This window comes from Rhipicephalus sanguineus, chromosome 2 (assembly GCF_013339695.2).
Source record: "Rhipicephalus sanguineus isolate Rsan-2018 chromosome 2, BIME_Rsan_1.4, whole genome shotgun sequence".
NCBI lineage: Eukaryota > Metazoa > Arthropoda > Arachnida > Ixodida > Ixodidae > Rhipicephalus > Rhipicephalus sanguineus.
This window is the reverse complement of record NC_051177.1, coordinates 78,743,890-78,761,251: the sequence shown is the minus strand read 5'-3', so window position 1 is coordinate 78,761,251 and position 17,362 is coordinate 78,743,890.

Below are 17,362 nucleotides of genomic sequence, written 5' to 3'. Positions count from 1 at the left end.
CTATGCAGGCGACATTCTCAGTATACGCTGCCAAATATAAGCGGAGTTTGACCAGTCCATTAGTCGCACATTTCCTTGTAAACATCTCGTAGAGGGCTGCTGTTGTTGTTGCAAGCCAATGCGCCGTGATGAATGAACCATGATTCCAAGATTTTTCTTTTCCTCCGACCTTTGTACACGAGGTAGCATCGTCGAATTGATTAGGTCAAAGTTATGCCTTGTCATTCAGCAGCGTTCAACAAGCTCCGTCTTAGAACATGTTGCATGGGTGGTTTTCGCAACATCCTCTTTGTGTTCTTTAACCTTCGATTACCTTCTTCAACCCATTTCGCCTATGCAAGTTGTGTCGCAATCCCACAATGTACTTCGTAGATGATCCCGCTCTAATCTTCGGCGGTGTTTGTGTATACCTTGTCCTTAGGACATGTGTTCACAAAGCCCAAAGACCGCACACCTGCGGATGATTAGAGCAGGGTATTCTACAGAGTACGTTGTGGGGTTCATGACACCACTTACATCGGCGAATTGGGCAGGAAAATGCCAAAGACGTTCAAAGAACACAAAGTGGGAATGTTGCTAAAGCCACCCATGGAGCGCATTTTAAGACAGCTTGTTGAATACTGCAAGACGACAGGTTATAGCTTCGACCTTAACAATGCGACGATGCTGGCTCAGGAACGAAGGTGGAGGAAAACTATTGGAATTATGGTTCATGCGTCATGAAGCATCTGCTTGAAACAACAACCACAGACCCATACCGAACGTGTACGTGGACGTATGTGGCTAGTGGACTGGTCGACCTCCGCTCACTTGTTGCCAGCATATACCGAGACTGCCACCTGCATAGGTGGCAAAGCTTCTATGGGATTTTATGGTGCAGTTGTGGTAAAAAACAGTTATTTCGCATTAAGGCAAATGTGCCGTATTATATTGGACAGTACGGGCAGACCATTCTTTAGTATCTTAACGTAGGAGGCACGTAAGAAGACCTTCTTTGAAGGAAATTGTTTTATTCTGGTCACGGAACAGTGCTCTCATTCAAACAAAGTGACGGAGTGCTTTGTTTTATCTGTGGTAACGAAAGCACTTCGTAAGAAGACTCCTTTTTAGAGAAATCGTTTAATTCAGATCGCGGAAAAGTGCTCGGCACCGCTATACCTTCAGCTTTGTCCGTGTTTAGGGGCCAGATTTTTTGCAGTGTATTGTAGCCTCAAGAGAGCTTACAACGGGCTCTGAAACGCCGCTCTTCCAGCTTTCGCTGTGACTGTGCTGCGATTTCAGCGCAGGCCTGGCGTTTTTGGAAGCGTAATGTTCACAGGGGCAGATGACTTGCTCCGAGGGGAAACGCGCAACGTATACGTCATATTGGAGGGAAACAGCGCGAAAGACGAAGGGCCAGCCAGAGAAGGACACAAACAACAGCGCTGCCTTCTCTGCCTGGTCCTTCGTCTTTCGCGCTGTTTGCCTCCAATATGTCGTACCAACTCGCCCAAGCAACCACTTCAGCAACGTATACGAGCTCAGAATAAGGCACCACTAATTAAATATAGTCAAACGAAATGAAATGAAGAACATGATTACCAGCCGGAAAAAAAGAGAAGCTAGGTTCCCTCCCCTTTGATTACTTCAACGCCCTTTTCACTTGCACCACGATAGGCTCTCAGTGATGCAATCAGAAATTGTTTAATCTTGGGCATAAATGCCGCGGATAACTGCGTTGGTTAGCGCAGTCTGGTACTTGGGAGGAAAAAAAAAAAACGTTTAAGCAGAATAGACGTATATACAAGGAGGTCAGCACGACGCCGTGTTAATCCATCCTTCATTCTTTGTCGCGTTTTAAAAGCCGTTACTTCCGAATTATTCATGTGTCCCGTTTCGATTACAACAGAAAAACGCCGATAGAGCTCTTGGGGTGAGAAGATTGAATTAAATCCGCCGCTTACGAGACACATTCTAAGAAACTGACAGGATCTGCGGAGCTCAAAAGACCGTTTGTTTTTGTCAGACAAAAACAGTTATTCCCTGTACTGCGCAGCTGCTTTAACGAGACATTTCTGTACGAAGCTGCAGAGTTTCAGTGTTTCGGAACAACCATGCTATTATCATTTAGAAAAATAAAGACAAAAATGTAGACAATTTCCGTGATCTCTCTAAGAAATTTTCGAAATATTACTATGCCACATTTTATTTATTAGATGCTCTCAACGGTGAAACTCTGAGAGACGTTTGCAGAGTTCTGAACTATTCAATAATGTTGGACACGTCTGATTAATTCTTTGGTCCCACACATCTCCAAAGCCGGCCCACTCTCTACTATGCTCTCAATATCATCTACGGAACAATCATATTCAATTTCAGGGCCTTCCTTCGGGGCACAATGCATGCAAAAAACTTTAGAGGGAAAAACTTCTCGTTTTAAATGCAGTTAAGTAGAAATCACTCGACGTTGAATGTTTTTCGCGTTCGAATCTTGAGCTGCCCTCTCGTAAGAACAAGCTGCCAAGTGGCTGATAATTTGAGAGTATAGCGATATGCAAGAGACACCACATATTCGACTAACAGAAATGCGAGTAGCAAGATCTAGAAAGTTCATTTGGTGTACAGTCAGCCTTGTAGGTAAGGTATTAAGGAGTATTCTCTACAGAAAATTGTACACGACATTCATCTCTAAACGAAACCCGACAGCAAAACAAATAGTAAATATATGCATATGAAAAGGTGAGACCGAGATATAAATAAATGTTACAAAATTTTACAACTAAAGCCGGGTTTGTTAGAATAGTTATGACGTTTATTGTTTTAAAATGCGAGTGTGTGCACTGCTTCAAGTTCTACTACGAGGCTCTTGGCACAAACTCCACGCCTAGCGTTTGAATTTTGTCGTTAGTCATCATCATTATTTACTGCACCTCTACGAGCGGCTTTCGAGCTAATGCAGTGTTTTGAGTTATGAAACTACGCCAGTCGAAGTTGTTTCTCAATAAAAATATACCGTAAATAAACGAGCTCTGACGTAGTAAGTTGAGCGGCGGCCATATAGAAATAAGCGGAACCGAGAAACATCATTTGCAAAAAGTAATTGGGTGTCTGTTCAATACGTGTTTCATTAATAAGTATTTGAATGTCGTCATAGTTATTTCATCATAGTTAAAATTTTTATAAGTTTGTGCTTTAAGCACTGAGGCCATTGTTGAAGAATCGGATAATTCATTTATTCGTTTGTTGATATCTCATATGAGCCGTTAGGTGTATAGCATGAGAATTGGGCATACTTATAGTCGGTAATGATTTCGATGAATTCTTCGAGCTATGTATGGTTGCAGTGGCGTACAGCATTGGACGGAAAATGGTTCCAGTACATTGCAGTCTGGATGAGGAAGGATTTCAGGGGAGCAGTATAGCGAGAACTGCAGGGGGCTGAACGGTCTTTCGGTTGCTGTGATGGAATTAAGTGACGTCAATTTGATGAATTAGTAAGTGCTAGAGCTTATGAAAAAGGAATAATCGCGTGATTTCGCGGCACTGTTCGGGGGTTTGAAGGTTCGCGGTTATACATTTTGTGCATACTTATACATTGTTCCGTTAACTGAAACAGGTGACCACAAAATACGTTATCACTTCTTTTGAGGTAATCATCTGAGCTTGGCTAGCGAAATTCCATTTGAAAGGCGGCAAAAACAAAAAAAAAGAGGTTTAAAAACATTAATAAAAGCGCTGCATACGGCGCGTTCCTCTCAAGCTCAGCACTTAATGTCACAACGTCCCTGCTCCTTCCGGGTTGCTCAGATCTTCCCTCGCGCCCTGCTTCTCTCCCGGGCTCCATCGGGAACTCACAGGCGCGGCAGTCTCAAAAGAGGCTTACGTCTTCCCCCATTAAAATGACAAAGGAAGGTTACAAATCGAAGCGGACAAGCAGCACAACGTAGAGAAGAGCACGCAAAAATAAATGTACAGTAGCGAAGACAATGTCGACAGGATACAAGTATGCGCACAAAATAAGCAAGGCACTTTAACGGGAAACGCCACAGAAGCCACCAGTTTTGCGACAGCGAGGCGAAAAGACCGAAGACGGAGCCGTTGGAAATCGTGTAAACGCCATCAGCCTAATGAGACGAACAAGACCGTCTTCGGCCTGCCGACAAAAAGCCCCACTAGAAAGCTCTTTCCTTCTCGTGAATTTAGCCTGCCTAGTTTTCTTCTTGTTTCTTTTTTTAGCTTTCTGCCTGACACTTAAGTTTTTCAGTGAAACAACGTTTTGCATTGTGTTTTTCTGCGCCAAAGTACGGTCGAGGTACTTCATTATTTTTTAACGGCGCCTTGGAGCCCACTGCCCTGCTTGCAAATAGCTTTTGGCTTTTTCCTTTTTGACTGTAACAATAATTTACCCTCATTATTTTTTTCGTTTTCCTTTTCATGCCTCCTTTTTTACGCCACGATTTGTACTCCGCGCAATTCATTCCGGCGCCCTCCCTTATTTCTTACAATATATTTTCACTCAAAGTGGCATAATCGATACACGCGTTCCAGTTTTATTTTTCGGTGAATCACTGTACTATATCTTTTATTTTTTCATCTTAATAGTGATTATACTATTGTACCTACGACGATTCAACTCTCCTATAATCTCGGATAAGATTTGATTTCGAAAGTTACGCGCATCCAAAGTGAATTCTGAAATCTGGGTGAAGTGTAGCTTTATAGCGAGGCGCTTAATTTCATCCAACACAACTAAAACCACGATGTATACTTGGCGCTTGCGTTCATCCATTCCAACGCGCAACTTCATGGAACATCTGCGTTTATCCACCATTTTCTTTTCACTTAAGAAACTCAAAACTAGCTCAAATGAAGACGGACACAGAGACGAGACAGAGAAGGACAGGCGCTGTCCTTGCCTGCCTCGTCAATAGTTACTTACAACATGAGAGTAAACATAAGCACCACCAGAGTACTTGAATGTACGGTAAGCCGTCTCGAAAAGATGTAAGAATGTGTTTAGAAAAATAGAAATCATTAAGAATATTGTATACTCTGCTCTGGAAGAGGGAGAAGCTGTTCCTACACGTTTACGCATTTAATATTAGACAGATAGCGGAAGGAGTGCCCAAAAGGTGTAGGTATATTGCAGGCGTTCCTGGTATTTATACTACGTCTCACAAGCGGGTTGCAGCAATGTGGAAGCTACGGGATGAGAGCAAGCCACATGCTAGAGCAGCAAAACATAGTTCCGTTTGCAATTGCACCATGTAATTGGCAAGGTTAATACAATGGCGGTTGTTTCGCATGTTATACGTCAGAGCCATACGTTACACGCTAATCACGACTTGCATGTGCATCGTATGCATTTAATTATTGTATCGGAAACCACCGGTTATTATTGTGATGGCGAAGCAGCATAGCAGCGCCGACGCAGGCGCGACCACCCGCTTTGATCCGTACTTGCTATTGCTATTTGCCCACTGTCCTGACAGCAAGAACTAAATGATGGAATCGGCTATCGCCTAGCGTCATCACACTCCGAGGACATTATATAAGGTATGGTTTGTCCTTATAATCATGATATCAGCTTAAAATGTACTTGTGGGCTAGTTGGTTGATCATTACGGCATATGGCAGCACACAGCGTCGCTGGTGAACGACGAACACGAACAGGATTCAGGGTACGAGACGGCCTTTCTTGCTTCAGTGGTGAAAGCACTGCTTAAGTGCTCCCAAGAGTGCTCGTGCAGCCCCTGGCAGCGACGACGCCCGCTCCCGCCCTAGAAAGCTACTCGTCATACCCTACGTGCACACCGTATCTCACAACCTTCGGAAACTTGGTCAAAAGGTCGGAGTGGATAGGGTGTTCTTTGCGCCTGTGCGGCTATCCGCACTTTGCAAAAAAGCAAGTTCGCAAAAGAAACCCAGGGAAGACTGCTCGATCAAGCACAGGCACCCTTACGTCACCTGTGCAGGGCGTGTCGTGTATTCGATACCGCTGACGTGTCACAAGGTGTACGTCGGACAGACGGGTACAGATGTCTCAACACGAGGCTTACAGAGCACTACTATCACTGCTCTAAGAAGGATGCTGGCCACCTTGCCCCACACTGCAGGGATTGCGGCTGCGCACCTGCGTTGGGAAAAAACGAAGGTGGTGAGCAAGGGAAAAAGCAAATTAGCAAGGGAAATTGTACAAGCGGCAGAAATTTTCGAGAGGAAGGAAGATTGCATTATTCGCCCATCGGTTGCTCTATCTCTAAAAGAAAAAAAAAAGTTTGTAGGCACAAACAAGTGACATTGTTATATCTTCCCGTCTTTTTTGCTGTGTCATGCTTTTGCTTATGCGAATTGATTGCTGCTGATTGATGCGGTACTTTTGGGTTTGATCATGGTTCTAGGTTCTCGACATGTGCAAAAAATAAACGCATATGTCAAAAAGTTCCTACTTAAGCGATTTCTTCCGCTTCAGCGCTTGTGTTGTCTCTTTGTTTTCGTGTTCGTCGTTTCACCCGGTGTGCGCTGCCATATGCTGTAGTGATATCATGCTGTTTGTTCAGCCACGCCTGCTAAACCTCGTGCCGGAGAATTTGAGAAATAATGTTCGAAACAGTGCAAAGTAGGAAGAAATATACCTCGCTATCGATGCGACAGAACGTAAATATGATGCAAACACAAGCGTCAGTTTAGAACTTACTGGCCACACAGCGCACAACGACGACTTTATGAATTTGAGGCGGAAGGAGCCACCTTCGACGGGTGCTGTCTCGTTGTTTTGTTTTTTTTCTGGCGCTGTCGTCGCTGCCCAACGCTAAGAGCGTTGGTTGCTGCCGCGTGCTTTTTACTTGCCCAACTCGGGAGCACAGCCCATGGCGCAGACGCTATGGAGACTCCACGTAGAGGACGCGGCGCGGATAAATACACCGTGAGGGATTTTCGCTCTCCGTATATACTCAGCAGCCCCGTGATCCCGTAGTCTCCACACTGGTGCAACCAGATTCACACATGAAGGATACCTGTACGGTGAAACCAGAGAGTAGTGCGCGAACGTAGTCCTTCAGCAAGTCCGATGTACACCCGCGGCAACCTACGGAGGGGCTCAGGCAGCAACCACACTTTCTCCTAAACCCTGGAAAGTAACCACAGTCAAGCTGCACTACGATGCTCGCCTTATTACACAAAATAGCTCTGCTCATGAGTATGTTAACTCGCAGCTACACCCGTGCACATAACCAAGGTGCGCCTGTCCCTCACCTCTGTGTAGAGTCGCACCAGCTGCTTTTCGTTAGAAGCGTTGCTACTTTGTTTTGTGCCTAACCTATTACTTTTAGCTGAGCACTGATGTCGAAATCTCTGGTAAAGTTTGTCGGATTTGTTAAGTTCTTTTACTAAGGCGAAAGTCTTAAAGTGGCCATGCTTCGCGCGCCCGTTCGCGAGAGACTGCGAGACCTTACTGTTTCGCAAGACCTGCTAAATATCTCGTTAAGTCTTGCAAAGTCTCGCTAAGTAGGCACGTAATCTTGTCTTTGTGATGACGTCCCATCATGACGCCACAGGTCACGAAACTTTAGGATGTCATCAGACTGCATCGTTGCTTGGCCAAAGGTGAGCGGCTCACGGAGGCAGTGAGAAACTACGTGAGTCGCAGAAACCTTCCAATGCCTCCGATCTCGGAGGCAGTGAAAAGCACATTAGATGCAGAACACATTCGGGGGGGGGGGGGGGGGGGGAAGGATCAATGCAATCGACTGAGAAAAAAAAAATCGCTAAGACAACTCGTATTAGGCGAATGCATAAGCGAACATACGGCTTTTTTTGAAGCCGGCGACACAAACGTGCATGTGTACGGCAAAATTCGACTACCTTAAGAACGTAGAAGCGGTTGCCGTCAAGAAAATGAGCTAACCTAATTGGTTGAAGAATGTATACAAATTCTTCTTGCGTGGGACGGCTATGGCCTTGGGTGGAGCCTCTATTTATTGTTAAGTTGTAATCGGCTATAGCGAAGAATGTTTTCTACATAAGAATAATTGTAGGCTCTACCCAAAGCCATAGATGGCCGGCTATAGTCATGAATGGTAAATCAGATAATTAAAATTTGCTATTTAGCTCATGAACTCCAGGCTTGCGTGTAGTGTGCTACACCAGTAGACGGTAACACACACCAGGGATCTTTAAGCGCCCAAGCTTTCAGTATTACCTAATGGCAAACACTGCTTTCAAAAGCCGACTCTCAGTCAAGAGAACGTACCGATGAGAGAACAATTTTCTGCGCATCTCTGGCATGCGCTCTCATATCGGCCTATCAGACGACGCGCGAGCGCCTCGATCATAGCCGTGAACAACAAATGCCTTTAAAATATGCTGGTTGCCCAGACCGACAAGCGTTTCGGGATTCCGGCGTACAAAAGTTTTCGTTATACTTCAAACAGCACGAATACGGCCGAAAACGGAACCATATCAGCGAGTGCAGCCATGGCCTGCGTTTCCGTGAGAGACGGCGTGACGGAGTTCTACTCAGGTGGCGGCACGCGGCGGCTAAAAGCCGTACTAACGCCGACGGCCGGTTCCCATTGTTCTGCTCTTTTTCGCCCAGGCAGAGCTGTGCTGTCCAGCTGTCTTGTGGTGGGTGCAAAACGGCAAGGAATGTGCCCGAGAACTAGTCTTTAGAAATTTCGCTCAGAATTTTGCAGTCATTCAGAAATGATGCAATGGCATTCTTCCGGTGAACTTGGCAAATTCAACATTCTCCAGCGGTGTTATTTTTTATATTGCCCGGCTGGTTTGTAACCGCGTGGTTATCTGCCTCAGATAAATCAAGATTAAATTTCCCTATGTCTACAACCTACATCATATCCACCACACGTCGCCCGCATGTGATTTTTTGTCTATTGTTCCTGCTATGTCTTATCTTTATAGCGGTCAGTATGAAAATAATGCAATAGCGTTGACTCTGGTATAGGTATCTAAAAGTACAACAGTACCAGAATTAACAATAATAAGTGGTGCCAGGTTTATAATACAGGTTATTGTTTAACAGCCCTTAGGTTCTTCGCTTTCGTTCGCGCTTCATGTTTCCTCGCTTGCTCGAATCGAATGAAAAATTTAAATCAGCCAGCATGGCAGTTTTCTTTTTTTGTCATTCAGCCTTTGGCGCCGATTTTTTTCTAAGTTCTCCGGCCTAAACCAGGCTAAGCTGTTGTATGAATAACGGCACGAGCGAGTACCCTGAAAGGTGAGTAATGCATGTTGAGCGAATGAGTGTCGCCATCTATCGCAATGCCCGCACAACGTGTAACGTAATACATGACCTCCGAGACCAACTTTCAAACCTGAGCTCCCTCTCAATGCACAGCCAGTGGACTCTGAGATTGTTGACGCACCGCCGAAAATATTGATTGGGAAGCACGAAAACGAGGCTCCTGTTTATAGACTTTGACGACAGATGGCGGATCTTGTCCATTGTCTTAGGGAGTTTTCATAAGGCACGCGCACTGAAGCCTCCTAAGCTTCCAAGATAAAACAAACCAATATGATTTACTGTTTGAAATGAATATAGAGCACTTAAATGATTTCATTACGTAGCTGCGGTATACGCGTCAGTGAAACTTCTTGTAACAGGAAAGTGATCGGAGCATTCGCTCAAAATATAACTTCACGAGTTCGTTACTCAACACCCGTCCAATTATGATTTATGTCTGCTGTACCTTTGACGCTGCAAAAGCTTCTGCGACAGCCGAACGAATGGACCGTAGGACAACTCTCACCTGACAACAAGACCATGTCTATTACGTGCGAAATTTTGCATATGTACCAACCAGTAAATTTCGCTCTAGATTTGCCATTGGTCTGTATGTCCCCGATCGGTCAGAGTAAAAGGTCTGAGTAAGACTTGTTGCTGGGCGAGTTGGTCTGCTTCGGACTGCTTCGGACTAGGTCGCAAGCATGTATTGCGTCGAAGTTGCTTCAAACCTACCATTAGCATTAATAACTGCACGCCCTACTGGAAGATCCGATTCGCACCAACGAACCATTGGATCGGAGGTTACCTCACTTGAAGATGACATATCACAGACATTTTTTAGCGCGAAAGTGGAAAAGAAAGGAACAATAAGCAGAGAACAAAAGAACACAGTGCGCAGGGCGAGCGCTAAAAACTTTCCGCCTCTGCCCGCAGCCTGCGTTATTTGTATTCGCCCGTTCATAATCACGTTCCTGTTTCCTTTCAATTTATCGTGAGCCTGGCTCACATATCGAAGCGAGGGCATCTTAATAATTGTTCTTAGTTTCTTGTCGGTGTCCACATTACTTTTATTATAAAAAAGAAAAACGGCTCAGTGACATCATGAAATAGGCATACTGTGCGAGCAGCAAACTGTGTATCTGTGGGCGCCAACTTATACTGTGGATGTTGCAAGCGATCCCATACCAGTACATCTGACTGCCACCAGTTAAAACCAGATATTCCAGATGATAAACTCGCAGGATATTTACAGTTTTAGGTCAAGTGATACCACAACCTTACACACACGAATCTCAATGCGGATGCGAAGTCAGCGCATTAGTGAATTCTTTCTTTTCATTGGTCATTCTAGCGATGCACTAGAAATTGGCCCGGGAGGGTGATATGATACCTTGTTAGACTGTATACTCGGGAAGTTATATCTGTTTCACCATCCAAGATGTTTTGTATCTGCGGAGCAAAGCGACTCCCTTGCCATGGTCTTGCATACGTCATCGTGATGGGATGCTCGCTCCCACTGCGTAGTCGGACATTTCTCTCTCGCGATAACACTGGGTGCTTCCCTTCAAGTTTCACTATTGACTAAGAAATTTTGATATAGCAAGTGAAATGTAGCCATGAAAATCTATTACATATGTTTCTAGTTAAACCTTTACAATAAACTGCCACGCATAACAAGAATATACGTGTCTGTCCTGTTCTGTTCTGCTCTGTTCTGTTCTAGTTGTCTTGCTGTGGAGAGGTTCATGTTTATATCCCCTCGGCTACTTCATTTCGTTATGTCCTGCAGTGCCAAAAAAAAAAAAAGAAATGATGATTACCCTAAAACAAAAATGAACATGTAAAAAAACAAATAGGAAACTGAAACAAATAAAGGTAATATAATGGCAATGGCCACTTGCAGGAGTTCACAACGCGTACTCCCTGCTGTTGCTATACATTAATTCAGCAAGGAATTAATTTCTCTTCGATTTCTCTTCCGTTAAGTTGTAACTACACAAGTAGTGAAGAGAGTACAGCATAACAGGACCAGCCGTAAGCCTGTCCGTGAAAATAAATAACACACCGAATGCTTCAAAAACGTTGTTGTCCCGGTTCTCTGAGCGCGCCACCACGTTTTGTCCAACTGCGGTCCACCGCATTCACAGAAACAGTGCGAAGAACAGCTTAAGCTTCACTTTTTGTTTCTTTTTCTTCAGAGCACCGGAGCCTCCTTTTCGAGCAACCCCTTCTTACTCTGTTATGCGTCAGACAGCATTTCGAGCATTCCGCTAGAGTCTCAGGGCCCCAGCGTCTCCTCTTTTAATTACCACTTTCAGCATCCCCCGGATTCGCTGATGCGTCCTAGAAAGGAGGAGGGTGCCTAACGCGGCTAATTTTGAGCGGAGTCCCGAAATTAGGTGCCCCAAACGAGCAGAAACATCAGCCTTGCGGAGCGCACAAGCAGTGGCGGCGGGACAGGCAAGTAATCATGTCCTTAGTTCCGTGTTTTCCTGAAGAAAAACGAATGGCAAGAAAAAAAAAAAAAGGATCGAGACGGTGTCTGCCTAGCGTGTACACAGAGAAGAGCGGAGCCATGCCACGATTTTTGTTGCTGCCTTTTTCAGGTAGTCTGCGAAACACCAGAGCAGCCAAAAAATCGCCATTGCTCAGTCTGTTCACACTGAACAATAAAGGAAAATGTCTCCGTGAAAGAGAAGCGAGGAGCTCGCTGGAACTTCGAATTGCGTTCGCCTTGCAGTCCAAAGGAAGCAACACATTGCACTATATAGCGAGCATAATGTCTGAATTATCGTCTCAGTTGAGGCTTCACGGAACTTATGCAGTGAGGAGCAATTCCCGCGCGGTGTAGAACTCGACCACTGCTTCTAAGATAAGCGCTTGGCAAAATGAGCTACGGAATCGGCAGGATCGGGACACGTTCGCCGGACCACCAATGCGAAATCAACATTTGTTAGACCGTGCGCTCCAGGGATGACAAAGCGATATTAGAACAACGACGGAATATTCTTGGTGACAAGCATAACAAGCCCCGGCGAGAATCATGAGACGCTATAAGTTATAGGAGGGCGAATCGTTCTTAGCATGAGTCTTCCCTGCGTGTCGTCCCTGGCGCTACTCCAAAAATATTTTCGTGTGTTACTTTTAACTAAACTAACGGGATGCACTAAGACTATAGACACAGTATTCTCGCAATAATATGTAGATTATTGAGACAGGAAGTAAACATAGGACGTGTCTTCTCCATTGCGTTGATGATGACATGCTTTGACGGTAACCGTAGAAGTCGCCCAGTGATGACGAAAAAAAAAAAAACAATGGCCCAGTTTGTATATGGCGTCCGCTTCGGGTACGGAAGGTAGGTGGTTCGAATCCAGCCTTGAGATAGCCACTGGTTTAAGGGGAAATGCGCCGTTGTGCCAGAAAAAAAAAAACGCAATGAATGTATTCAGCGGGAAAAAAGTTCGCAAATTATTTATTTGTTTAATTCAATTTGAATTAACAACTTGTAGTAGAGCACCTAGATTTTGCAGCAAAAAAAAGAAAAGATGAAGAAACTACGTAAGGAAGTAGTTTTAGCTAGAAAGAACCCCTCACAAAAGGCAGTGAATGCTACAATAGGAAAAAATCACTACTTATTCTCATATTTTACACAAATTTTAATCCACGTCAGTATACATAATATGTATAATGAAGTACGAGAAGCTTCATAGGCGAATGCAAGCGACACAATGTAAGTCCATGCCCTGTCTTGTAAAAGCCACTAGTGAGGAAAATTTTGAAACCGTGCTGGTCATAAATTTTGCGGATAAGCACTTGCAAAAAAAAAAAGAACGGGGCAATAGTTTTCCACGCGTGTTGTAAGGTATTATCGATGCTACTGAGCTGTTTGCACGTACTCTTTGCACAACCCCCCTGCCTTTAAGCACACACACGCACACACGTTGTAGTGTGCAGAATTCTGTGACTGTTTTCTTTCTTTGGAGCTGCCGGCACTATAAAAGCGTAGGCAACGACCACGCAGTTCAATGCGAGGCTATTAGCAAACTGCAGACCTGTCAACTTGACTTACTACGCAAGCGGGAACGTCGCCCTATCATTTTGGAGACTTCTTTATCTTTCCTCTCAGTGAAACCTGCGCGAACACGAGCACAAAGCTGCACAGTACGTCGTAATATATCTAATCCTGTTTTCACATGAGCTTATACGTTGCATAATGACTGATTTGCTGGTGGTGACGGCGGGCGCGCACAGCCCGCTAAGTTAAAACTTTCGACAGCGTTATCGGCCTAATAGCTTGTGACGACGGCGGATCATCGACGACGGTATGTAAAGGTTCAGCCGGCTTTCTTTGCTTAATAACAATAACAAGAACAAAAACCATGCTTAAGACACTAGAAGCGCGAAAAACGTGATATGGTGTCAACTTTACGAACTATATAGTGTACTTCTACGAGCTGAACATTCGGGTTAGATCGTATGGTGCTTTCTGTGCTTATATGCTCTACTTATTGGTTTGTTCAGGACAATATCGAATTTATCGTAGGGGACGCGCCTGAAAGCAAACAATTGTGCCGTACCAGCTGCGCAGTAGCGCCAGCATGGCGGAAATGGCAGACAATCAACAAATACAAAATGCAGGAGTCACGGAAAGATGGGAGCTTGTGATGAAAAATTCGTAAGCAGCGGGCGTGCTGCAGCCGACGTTTCGGCAAGCGGACTTGTCTTCTTCGAGGTTTCAGTCTTGAAGAATACAAGTCCGCTTGTCCAAACGTCGGCTCCAGCGCACCCCCTATTTACAAATTTTTCTGGACAATCAAGAAACCACACGGGAACAAAAAGCCAGTATCCATATTTTCGAACAGTTAAATACAAAATTTCCCACCAAAAAATTTGGCTAAGCTTGCACTAAGTCGCGCAAGGCTTGAAACAGCGAAACTGGACGATTCCGAAGTGTAATCTGGTTGTTTCCAGGTTGTTGCTAGGGTTTAGTTAGGTTAGTCACGACAGGGACGTCCCAACTCTAGAACTGAGCGCGCGCACCTCTCATAGATCTACGGGCACGTCGTCGTTGGCGTATAGGGCTTGCATCGCTTCGGTCTCTTCTCGCTGCCGCCGTTGCCTTTCCCGTTCCCTAGTATGGCAGCTTCGCACTAGTCGTGCCAAGTCTTTCTGTCTTTGTACAGTTGTATGTCAGTATTCCCATTATTTCTCTCTCTTTCTTTCTCTCTCTCTCTTAGTGAACCTGTGGTAAGCAGTGGGACTTCCTCCGCCTCACTCTCCTCTTCACCAACACATCTCTCCTCCTCACGCTCAATTCGCTTCCCCTTCCCCTTCCCCCCTTTCTACACTACACCATGCAAGGCTATGCTATGCTCTGCTAGTTTGCCTGGATAGCCGAGTGGTTAGGGTGCTTGCCTTCAGATCGAGGATACGCGGGTTTGAATCCCACCTCGTAAAAATTTTTTTTCGTCAAGAATTTTGCTCTTTCTCTTTCTTTCTTTCTTGCTGTCTTCCTTTCTTTCCTTTATTCTTTTTTTTTTTCTCTCTCTCTGTACTCGTTCTCGGGGTTATTACAGGCCGCGCCTTCGCGGTGAGTAGTGGGATTTGCCGAAATTTTGTGTCGCACACCCGTTCATGACGATGATAGTTTTTGACAGGCCGCATATTACGACTACATTAATCAGCTTCGCCGTTAAAAGCGTAGTTCTATACAGAACAAAAGGAGGGGAGATGTTCGAAGGGCTCCTTTCTTTTGTTAGACACAATAAAATGAATCCAACGGGCAATTAAGCCAAGGAAAGCATAGGTGACATTATTTGTTGTTTCTTTAACTGTAGTCTGCAAATTATGACATTACTGGAAATGAATTAAAATATAATTAACACCCTTTCCGTCGGTAGAGCCCAAACTAACAATTTTCAAATACAGTTTGCTAAGCACCTGAAACACCGAACAAAAGCTTATACGAAATATTATATATTTTATAGTTATTAGTTTCCTGATAGCAACTATTCCTTTAGCCAATTTCAACCAACTCGCCCAACAGTAAGCTCTACAGAGCAGATATTTTGCACTGCGAGACATTAATTTTATCTGAATCACCAGTGATGACAAATACTTATATTGTTTTCCTTTATTAAAAACATATGTCATACAGAGCAAGCCCTGAATTGTCAGACGGTGCAAAGACAAGCTATAATTTTACGCTCGTTGACGACGGAAGAACCAAACAACAGCCGTGAAGCTGATCGCTATTTACGACATATAATTGAAAGCAGTTACATCGCTGCATGTATCACTCAAGGCAACGTCCATGCTGATGACGCTGCCAAAGCTGGACATGACGCCTCGAGAGAAATCATCAAGATACCTTTCTCGAGAAAAGATGCCGCGACAATCGTATCGGCACACGCTTGGCGGCTCCAGCGATCCCTCTGGACAGATGCTAATCACCAGCATGGACCACTTTACAAGACTGACCCATCGTGTAACTTTGATATGCCACGAGACCTAAACAGGCAAGATGAAACATGCTTGCACCGCATCAGACTGAACGTCGCATACACCAACTACTTCAGGAGCAAGATTAAGCTGGCGGACTCACCAATGTGCGTCCAATGCAACGTCCAAGAAGATTTACATCATGTTCTTTGTGAATGCAAGCGATACGCATCAGAGAGACAGTCTCTGAAGGCAGCCTTGCATCTTCAACGGGGATCGTGCTTAGAGTTGCGACATGTTCTGGGCCCATGGCAAAGCAGCACCTGTGCGCTACGTGCCACGAAAGCGCTGTTGAATTTCTTGCGGGCCACGAGCCTGAACCAAACTTTGTAAACTTGTGTGACTGTATGTGTTATGTGGTTATCACTGTATATATCATAATCGTCACCCAGCACCTGGAGTAGCATGTCAGGCGAACAGCCAGGCAAACATCTCCAGCTTCATTAAAATGTTTATCTCTCTCTCTCTCTCACGAAAAGTTCCAACAGGGGTCTTCTTTTGACGTTCCATCACTGCGCCGTTCACGCTATCGCAATTTTACGGATGAGAAACTGCTTGGAGAACGAGCCAACAATAAAGAACAACAGCTACTTTACGACTTTATGGCTGCTGCTGCCATGCGTGAGCGCGTTCGGTCACGTTTTTCAAGTATATGGTCCTTTAAAACATGGCCGGCTATTTGATTCCAATATACAAGTGCGCCGTGCAGCTAACTGTTGATTAGAGCACATGCTCTCGGCGAAGCATTAGCACTTCTCCCCCTAAGCTGGCTCAACTAAGGCGCTGCTCAAAGCACCCTTGTTTATAGGACGAGGGATCAGTATGTGTCCATCCACTTGCATGCTTCTAGTGGCAGTCATTATGCTAAACAATATTCTTTTCAGAAGGCACTGTTTTATTAGCAGGCCCCTATCAGCGGTATTGCCCTTTGCACCACGCAAACAACCGTTGTACCAAGCGATACTTCAGGCGAGACGACCACACACGCCACCCGGATGACTCACATCGCGGAGAAAAGGGAGCATATAACCAAGCGCGCGCATTTAAGGAGTAAGTGGAATTCAAGTAAGTTTAATGATTACTATAAAGAAACGTCAAGAGCAATCCCACAAAGCAAACGCAAGCGCTTCAGAGCGCAGCCCCCCACCCCTTCTCGCCAAACCCGTTACTGCTCTTCTTGTAAATTAGAGGTCAGCAAGCAAAGAAATGAAAATTTCTTGGAAGGTTGTTTGTCTCCCGTCTCTACATGATGAGCATGCAAACTTCTGATCTGAGAAGCGGCCCCTAGATTTTGTTTCCGGCGTTCCTGGTTGCAAATAGCGCAAACTACCGCTCTGGAATGACTTCCTTGGGGGATAAAGTCACCGTCACTTTGTATAATAACTGTATTATACAGGCCTTCTCTCGCGAATCACTTGTACAGGGCAGTACTTGAGTTTGGCATTTTCTCGAAAACAATATACGCAAGCGGAATCGGCTCCATCAGCCTTTCCGGTGGGGAAGCTGCTACCGCTTCGTTGCCACAGCAGAGCTTTGAGGCTAGCACAGCTAGCATTGTGCATACATGCCCTCTCGCGAGGTAGGGACGCAGCGTATATCCAGGGAAATTGCTCTTCAACGAAGGGAGGTCGCCGT